Raw genomic sequence first — 9,999 nt, 5'->3', positions numbered from 1 at the left:
ATAATCAAATTCCTTGTGTGTTCTACTACAATGCAAATTGGATATATTTGTTAAGAGACTATGTTCGTTTGTCTCAAAACATTTCGCCGAGAGTTCCATGCCCAACTAAACCATTAACATGGAGGTGAGTCATGTTTACTGCAAGATACTTCCAATCAATGAATTTGTGAAGAATACCATCAATTCTATAAAGTGTTCTGGGAATTTCGTAGCAAAATTATTTCTTCGGTCATTTGAAAATGCATTGCGAAGCTTTCTTTCAATATTCAGAAATAATATGGCAAAAAATTATTCACCGCGTTTGTGACCGTACAATATTGTGCAGTCGGAATAATGAGTGAGAGTGGAAGATATAGTTTTCACTAAGTTTCACGGCAAATAAATCAGTTCACGAAAAAAAAGGTCCGATTGACATGAAATTCTACCCTAGAACAATAAAACGTAGAAGGTTAATTCACAAGTTGTACCTCAAGAAATGTAATTCAAATTGAATATATATACATTAATTTGTTTACATACGTGTGTGTGTGTGTGTATGTGTTTATTACCTACACCACCCCTTAATGCGGTTTCATTTATGACTGCATTATTCTCATGACTATCGACATTCGTTTAAGAAAACTGAAATATTGTAACAAAGGTTTGGATGCTATCTTGAATGCCATAATCCATGGAAAACATTTTCAAGAATATTTTTAGATGTGGGCATCAAGTTTGATTTGCACGGAGTCGAACATCGACTTAGAAGATTTAAGAAAATGATCAGTAATGTAGTCCGCTGGGTTAAACTTTTCAACATCAAGAATGAACTAATTGAACAATTAGGCTACAATGAAGTTGATAATTTATAACTATTTACCATGCCATAGATTTACTCATGCATGAATACTTGAGTTGTTGCTAGGATACGTCTTTGTTTTGAATATGAACACATTTGTTTCAATATGAGCTTGTAACAATGAAGGAAGAATGCCAGTTAACTCCCAGGACAGGAAATTTGTGCTAATCTGTTTCTGCCTTGCGGTTCAGACAAGAACAGAACACTCAGACACTTTGGATGAGAATGTGAATTGAAGACTTCCACACTTGTCTGTAGCTGCTGTCCCAGATGAATATTACTAATGTATTCGACGTATCCAAAGGTAATATTTCTTTCAGAGTTGTCCACTATAAATAATGTTTAATCAATATGTGAAAAGTCGGTTCTGAAATATGAGAGATCTTTGAGTGAAGAAATGAATTATCTTTTGTGATGGAAATTCATTCGCAAGCAAACAAAGAATAGACTAATTCTAAGTATACATGTCGGCTTTCAAGATCTTTATTACAATTGCAGGCTCAAAATCTCTCTACCACTTGTACTGATAACACATTATTTGTTTTCCACACACATCCTGTGAACATGTTAGTCCTGTTTCAAAAGTCTAAACATTCATTACCACTACGATTTCAAAATATCGCCGCAAATTTAGTAAAGCTATGTCTGGTGGGAAGGTGGGATCAACAGCAAGTATCATTAAATCCGGAATTGTAACTAGTGTGCTTTAAAATTCAAAAGAAGGCGTTTTAGTGTTGAAAAGGGTGACATTGGCCTGGGCGCAATGTTCTTTTATTCGCGCCTTGTTTTTGATTTTTCGGTTAATGTCTCTAACTGCTAAACGTTGTATTGTTTAATTGTAAATCTCTAATCAAAAATGACCATCATTTTGTTACTTTTCAAGAATTTCTTCATATTTCAATGTTCTGTCACACTGCGTAAGTGTTAGCATTGTCGAAAAGAATGAATTTCATTGCAAGAACTACGATAGCATATCATTTGTCGCAAATTTCTACATGTTTAATTACAACTTATAACGATAACACTTGATTGGTTGTGCGTATGCATCATTTATACATGTTAGTCATATCTACACATGACTATGCACATGTTTTGACATTTTGATTTGCATTGTATGGACGTGCATTCTGATAAATGTTTTCTGGTGTAAAGGAGAGATCAACACCAAGTTTCACTAAATTTCGAATGGTAACTTGCATTCTCTGACATTCAAAATGAATCGTTTTGCTTTTGGAACGGGCGACCGAAACCGGGGGCACAATAATATTTCATTGACGCAATGTTTTTGATTTTTCGTTTATTGCCGACAACTGCTCAATGCTTTGTTAATCAACTACATATTTATTCTTTGTGATAAGTTTACATAATAATCAGTTTCCTTGTGTGTTCTACTACATTCAAATTGGATATATTTGTTAAGAGACTATGTTCGTTTGTCTCAAAACATTTGGCCGAGAGTACCTTGCCCAACTAAACCATTAACAATGAGGTGAGTCATGTTTACTGCAAGATACTTCCAATCAATGAATTTGTGAAGAATACCAACAATTCTATAAGGTGTTCTGGGAATTTCGTAGCAAAATTATTTCTACGGTCATTTGAAAATGCATTGCGAAGCTTTCTTTCAACATTCAGAAATAATATGGCAAAAAATTATTCACCGCGTTTGTGACCGTACAATATTGCGCGGTCGGATTAATGAGTGAGTGTGGAAGATATAGTTTTCACTAAGTTTCACGGCAAATAAATCAGTTCACGAAAAAAAAGGTCCGATTGACAAGAAATTCTACCCTAGAACAAGAAAACGTAGAAGGTTAATTCACAAGTTGTACCTCAAGAAATGTAATTCAAATTGAATATATATACATTAATTTGTTTACATGCGTGTGTGTGTGTATGTGTTTATTACCTACACCATCCCATCATGCGGTTTCATTTATGACTGCATTATTCTCATGACTATCGACATTCGTTTAAGAAAACTGAAATATTGTAACAAAGGTTTGGATGCTATCTTGAATACCATAATCCATGGAAAACATTTTCAAGAATATTTTTAGATGTGGGCATCAAGTTTGATTTGCACGGAGTCGAACATCGACTTAGAAGATTTAAGAAAATGATCAGTAATGTAGACCGCTGAGTTAATCTTTTCAACATCAAGAATGAACTAATTGAACAATTAGGCTACAATGAAGTTGATAATTTATAATTATTTACCATGCCAAAGATTTACTCATGCATGAATACTTGAGTTGTTGCTAGGATACGTCTTTGTTTTGAATATGAACACATTTGTTTCAATATGAGCTTGTAACAATGAAGGAAGAATGCCAGTTAACTCCTAGGACAGGAAATTTGTGCTAATCTGTTTCTGCCTTGCGGTTCAGACAAGAACAGAACACTCAGACACTTTGGATGTGAATGTGAATTGAAGACTTCCACACTTGTCTGTAGCTGCTGTCCCAGATGAATATTACTAATGTATTCGACGTATCCAAAGGTAATATTTCTTTCAGAGTTGTCCACTATAAATAATGTTTAATCAATATGTGAAAAGCCGGTTCTGAAATATGAGAGATCTTTGAGTGAAGAAATGAATTATCTTTTGTGATGGAAATTCATTCGCAAGCAAACAAAGAATAGACTAATTCTAAGTATACATGTCGGCTTTCAAGATCTTTATTACAATTGCAGGCTCAAAATCTCTCTACCACTTGTACTGATAACACATTATTTGTTTTCCACACACATCCTGTGAACATGTTAGTCCTGTTTCAAAAGTCTAAACATTCATTACCACTACGATTTCAAAATATCGCCGCAAATTTAGTAAAGCTATGTCTGGTGGGAAGGTGGGATCAACAGCAAGTATAATTAAATCCGGAATTGTAACTAGTGTGCTTTAAAATTCAAAATAAGGCGTTTTAGTGTTGAAAAGGGTGACATTGGCCGGGGCGCAATGTTCTTTTATTCGCGCCTTGTTTTTGATTTTTCGGTTAATGTTACTAACTGCTAAACGTTCTATTGTTTAATTGTAAATCTCTAATCAAAAATGACCATCATTTTGTTACTTTTCCAGAATTTCTTCATATTTCAATGTTCTGTCACACTGCGTAAGTTTTAGCATTGTCGAGAATGAATTTCATTGCAAGAACTACGATAGCATAACATTTGTCGCAAATTTCTGCATGTTTAATTACAACTTATAACGATAACACTTGATTGGTTGTGCGTATGCATCATTTATACATTTTAGTCATATCTACACGTGACTATGCACATGTTTTGACATTTTGATTTGCATTGTATGGACGTGCATTCAGATAAATTTTTTCTGGTGTAAAAGAGAGATCAACACCAAGTTTCGCTAAATTTCGAATGGTAACTTGCATTCTCTGACATTCAAAATGAATCGTTTTGCTTTTGGAACGGGCGACCGAAACCGGGGCCACAATAATCTTTCATAGACGCCATGTTTTTGATTTTCTTTTTATTGCCGCTAACTACTCAATGCATTGCTAAAAAACTACATATTTATTCTTTGTGATAAGTTTACATAATAATCAGTTTCCTTGTGTGTTCTACTACAATGCAAATTGGATATATTTGTTAAGAGACTATGTTCGTTTGTCTCAAAACATTTCGCCGAGAGTTCCATGCCAAAATTAAACCATTAACATGGAGGTGAGTCATGTTTACTGCAAGATACTTCCAATCAATGAATTTGTGAAGAATACCAACAATTCTATAAGGTGTTCTGGGAATTTCGTACCAAATTATTTCTACGGTCATTTGAAAATGCATTGCGAAGCTTTCTTTCAATATTGAGAAATAAAATCGCAAAAAATTATTCACCGCGTTTGTGACCGTACAATATTGCGCGGTCGGATTAATGAGTGAGAGTGGAAGATATAGTTTTCACTAAGTTTCACGGCAAATAAATCAGTTCACGAAAAAAAAGGTCCGATTGACATGAAATTCTACCCTAGAACAAGAAAACGTAGAAGGTTAATTCACAAGTTGTACCTCAAGAAATGTAATTCAAATTGAATATATATACATTAATTTGTTTACATGCGTGTGTGTGTGTGTGTATGTGTTTATTACCTACACCATCCCATCATGCGGTTTCATTTATGACTGCATTATTCTCATGACTATCGACATTCGTTTAAGAAAACTGAAATATTGTAACAAAGGTTTGGATGCTATCTTGAATACCATAATCCATGGAAAACATTTTCAAGAATATTTTTAGATGTGGGCATCAAGTTTGATTTGCACGGAGTCGAACATCGACTTAGAAGATTTAAGAAAATGATCAGTAATGTAGGCCGCTGGGTTAATCTTTTCAACATCAAGAATGAACTAATTGAACAATTAGGCTACAATGAAGTTGATAATTTATAAACATTTACCATGCCAAAGATTTACTCATGCATGAATACTTGAGTTGTTGCTAGGATACGTCTTTGTTTTGAAAATGAACACATTTGTTTCAATATGAGCTTGTAACAATGAAGGAAGAATGCCAGTTAACTCCTAGGACAGGAAATTTGTGCTAATCTGTTTCTGCCATGCGGTTCAGACAAGAACAGAACACTCAGACACTTTGGATGTGAATGTGAATTGAAGACTTCCACACTTGTCTGTAGCTGCTGTCCCAGATGAATATTACTAATGTATTCGACGTATCCAAAAGTAATATTTCTTTCACAGTTGTCCACTATAAATAATGTTTAATCAATATGTGAAAAGCCGGTTCTGAAATATGAGAGATCTTTGAGTGAAGAAATGAATTATATTTTGTGATGGAAATTCATTCGCAAGCAAACAAAGAATAGACTAATTCTAAGTATACATGTCGGCTTTCAAGATCTTTATTACAATTGCAGGCTCAAAATCTCTCTACCACTTGTACTGATAACACATTATTTATTTTCCACACACATCCTGTGAACATGTTAGTCCTGTTTCAAAAGTCTAAACATTCATTACCACTACGATTTCAAAATATCGCCGCAAATTTAGTAAAGCTATGTCTGGTGGGAAGGTGGGATCAAGAGCAAGTATCATTAAATCCGGAATTGTAACTAGTGTGCTTTAAAATTCAAAATAAGGCGTTTTAGTGTTGAAAAGGGTGACATTGGCCTGGGCGCAATGTTCTTTTATTCGCGCCTTGTTTTTGATTTTTCGGTTAATGTCTCTAACTGCTAAACGTTGTATTGTTTAATTGTAAATCTCTAATCAAAAATGACCATCATTTTGTTACTTTTCAAGAATTTCTTCATATTTCAATGTTCTGTCACACTGCGTAAGTGTTAGCATTGTCGAGAATGAATTTCATTGCAAGAACTACGATAGCATAACATTTGTCGCAAATTTCTACATGTTTAATTACAACTTATAACGATAACACTTGATTGGTTGTGCGTATGCATCATTTATACATGTTAGTCATATCTACACATGACTATGCACATGTTTTGACATTTTGATTTGCATTGTATGGACGTGCATTCTGATAAATTTTTTCTGGTGTAAAGGAGAGATCAACACCAAGTTTCACTAAATTTCGAATGGTAACTTGCATTCTCTGACATTCAAAATGAATCGTTTTGCTTTTGGAACAGGCGACCGAAACCGGGGGCACAATAATATTTCATTGACGCAATGTTTTTGATTTTTCGTTTATTGCCGACAACTGCTCAATGCTTTGTTAATCAACTACATATTTATTCTTTGTGATAAGTTTACATAATAATCAGTTTCCTTGTGTGTTCTACTACATTCAAATTGGATATATTTGTTAAGAGACTATGTTCGTTTGTCTCAAAACATTTGGCCGAGAGTACCTTGCCCAACTAAACCATTAACAATGAGGTGAGTCATGTTTACTGCAAGATACTTCCAATCAATGAATTTGTGAAGAATACCAACAATTCTATAAGGTGTTCTGGGAATTTCGTAGCAAAATTATTTCTACGGTCATTTGAAAATGCATTGCGAAGCTTTCATTCAATATTCAGAAATAATATGGCAAAAAATTATTCACCGCGTTTGTGACCGTACAATATTCTGCAGTCGGAATAATGAGTGAGAGTGGAAGATATAGTTTTCACTAAGTTTCACGGCAAATAAATCAGTTTACGAAAAAAAAGGTCCGATTGACATGAAATTCTACCCTAGAACAAGAAAACGTAGAAGGTTAATTCAGAAATTGTACCTCAAGAAATTTAATTCAAATTGAATATATATATACATTAATTTGTTTACATGCGTGTGTGTGTGTGTGTATGTGTTTATTACCAACACCATCCCATCATGCGGTTTCATTTATGACTGCATTATTCTCATGACTATCGACATTCGTTTAAGAAAACTGAAATATTGTAACAAAGGTTTGGATGCTATCTTGAATACCATAATCCATGGAAAACATTTTCAAGAATATTTTTAGATGTGGGCATCAAGTTTGATTTGCACGGAGTCGAACATCGACTTAGAAGATTTAAGAAAATGATCAGTAATGTAGGCCGCTGGGTTAATCTTTTCAACATCAAGAATGAACTAATTGAACAATTAGGCTACAATGAAGTTGATAATTTATAATTATTTACCATGCCATAGATTTACTCATACATGAATACTTGAGTTGTTGCTAGGATACGTCTTTGTTTTGAATATGAACACATTTGTTTCAATATGAGCTTGTAACAATGAAGGAAGAATGCCAGTTAACTCCTAGGACAGGAAATTTGTGCTAATCTGTTTCTGCCTTGCGGTTCAGACAAGAACAGAACACTCAGACACTTTGGATGAGAATGTGAATTGAAGACTTCCACACTTGTCTGTAGCTGCTGCCTCAGATGAATATTACTAATGTATTCGACGTATCCAAAGGTAATATTTGTTTCAGAGTTGTCCACTATAAATGATGTTTAATCAATAAATGAAAAGCCGGTTCTGAAATATGAGAGATCTTTGAGTGAAGAAATGAATTATCTTTTGTGATGGAAATTCATTCGCAAGCAAACAAAGAATAGACTAATTCTAAGTATACATGTCGGCTTTCAAGATCTTTATTACAATTGCAGGCTCAAAATCTCTCTACCACTTGTACTGATAACACATTATTTGTTTTCCACACACATCCTGTGAACATGTTAGTCCTGTTTCAAAAGTCTAAACATTCATTACCACTACGATTTCCAAATATCGCCGCAAATTTAGTAAAGCTATGTCTGGTGGGAAGGTGGGATCAACAGCAAGTATCATTAAATCCGGAATTGTAACTAGTGTGCTTTAAAATTGAAAATAAGGCGTTTTAGTGTTGAAAAGGGTGACATTGGCAGGGGCGCAATGTTCTTTTATTCGCGCCTTGTTTTTGATTTTTCGGTTAATGTCACTAACTGCTAAACGTTGTATTGTTTAATGGTAAATCTCTTTTAAAAAATGACCATCATTTTGTTACTTTTCAAGAATTTCTTCATATTTCAATGTTCTGTCACACTGCGTAAGTGTTAGCATTGTCAAGAATGAATTTCATTGCAAGAACTACGATAGCATAACATTTGTCGCAAATTTCTGCATGTTTAATTACAACTTATAACGATAACACTTGCTTGGTTGTGCGTATGCATCATTTATACATGTTAGTCATATCTGCACATGACTATGCACATGTTTTGACATACTGATTTGCATTGTATAGACGTGCATTCAGATAAATTTTTTCTGGTGTAAAAGAGAGATCAACACCAAGTTTCACTAAATTTCGAATGGTAACTTGCATTCTCTGACATTCAAAATGAATCGTTTTGCTTTTGGAACGGGCGACCGAAACCGGGGGCACAATAATCTTTCATAGACGCCATGTTTTTGATTTTTCGTTTATTGCCGCTAACTGCTCAATGCTTTGTTAATCAACTACATATTTATTCTTTGTGATAAGTTTACATAATAATCAGTTTCCTTGTGTGTTCTACTACATTCAAATTGGATATATTTGTTAAGAGACTATGTTCGTTTGTCTCAAAACATTTGGCCGAGAGTTCCTTGGCAACTAAATCATTAACATGGAGGTGAGTCATGTTTACTGCAAGATACTTCCAATCAATGAATTTGTGAAAAATACCATCAATTCTATAAAGTGTTCTGGGAATTTCGTAGCAAAATTATTTCTTCGGTCATTTGAAAATGCATTGCGAAGCTTTCTTTCAATATTCAGAAATAATATGGCAAAAAATTATTCACCGCGTTTGTGACCGTACAATATTGTGCAGTCGGAATAATGAGTGAGAGTGGAAGATATAGTTTTCACTAAGTTTCACGGCAAATAAATCAGTTTACGAAAAAAAAGGTCCGATTGACATGAAATTCTACCCTAGAACAAGAAAACGTAGAAGGTTAATTCAGAAATTGTACCTCAAGAAATGTAATTCAAATTGAATATATATATACATTAATTTGTTTACATGCGTGTGTGTGTGTGTGTATGTGTTTATTACCAACACCATCCCATCATGCGGTTTCATTTATGACTGCATTATTCTCATGACTATCGACATTCGTTTAAGAAAACTGAAATATTGTAACAAAGGTTTGGATGCTATCTTGAATACCATAATCCATGGAAAACATTTTCAAGAATATTTTTAGATGTGGGCATCAAGTTTGATTTGCACGGAGTCGAACATCGACTTAGAAGATTTAAGAAAATGGTCAGTAATGTAGTCCGCTGGGTTAAACTTTTCAACATCAAGAATGAACTAATTGAACAATTAGGCTACAATGAAGTTGATAATTTATAATTATTTACCATGCCATAGATTTACTCATGCATGAATACTTGAGTTGTTGCTAGGATACGTCTTTGTTTTGAATATGAACACATTTGTTTCAATATGAGCTTGTAACAATGAAGGAAGAATGCCAGTTAACTCCTAGGACAGGAAATTTGTGCTAATCTGTTTCTGCCTTGCGGTTCAGACAAGAACAGAACACTCAGACATTTTGGATGAGAATGTGAATTGAAGACTTCCACACTTGTCTGTAGCTGCTGTCCCAGATGAATATTACTAATGTATTCGACGTATCCAAAGTTAATATTTATTTCAGAGTTGTCCACTATAAATAATGTTTAATCAATATGTGAA

Source organism: Lepisma saccharinum, unplaced genomic scaffold (genome assembly GCF_977018435.1).
Source record: "Lepisma saccharinum unplaced genomic scaffold, izLepSacc3.1 HAP1_SCAFFOLD_115, whole genome shotgun sequence".
NCBI lineage: Eukaryota > Metazoa > Arthropoda > Insecta > Zygentoma > Lepismatidae > Lepisma > Lepisma saccharinum.
This window is presented reverse-complemented; position numbering follows the sequence as displayed.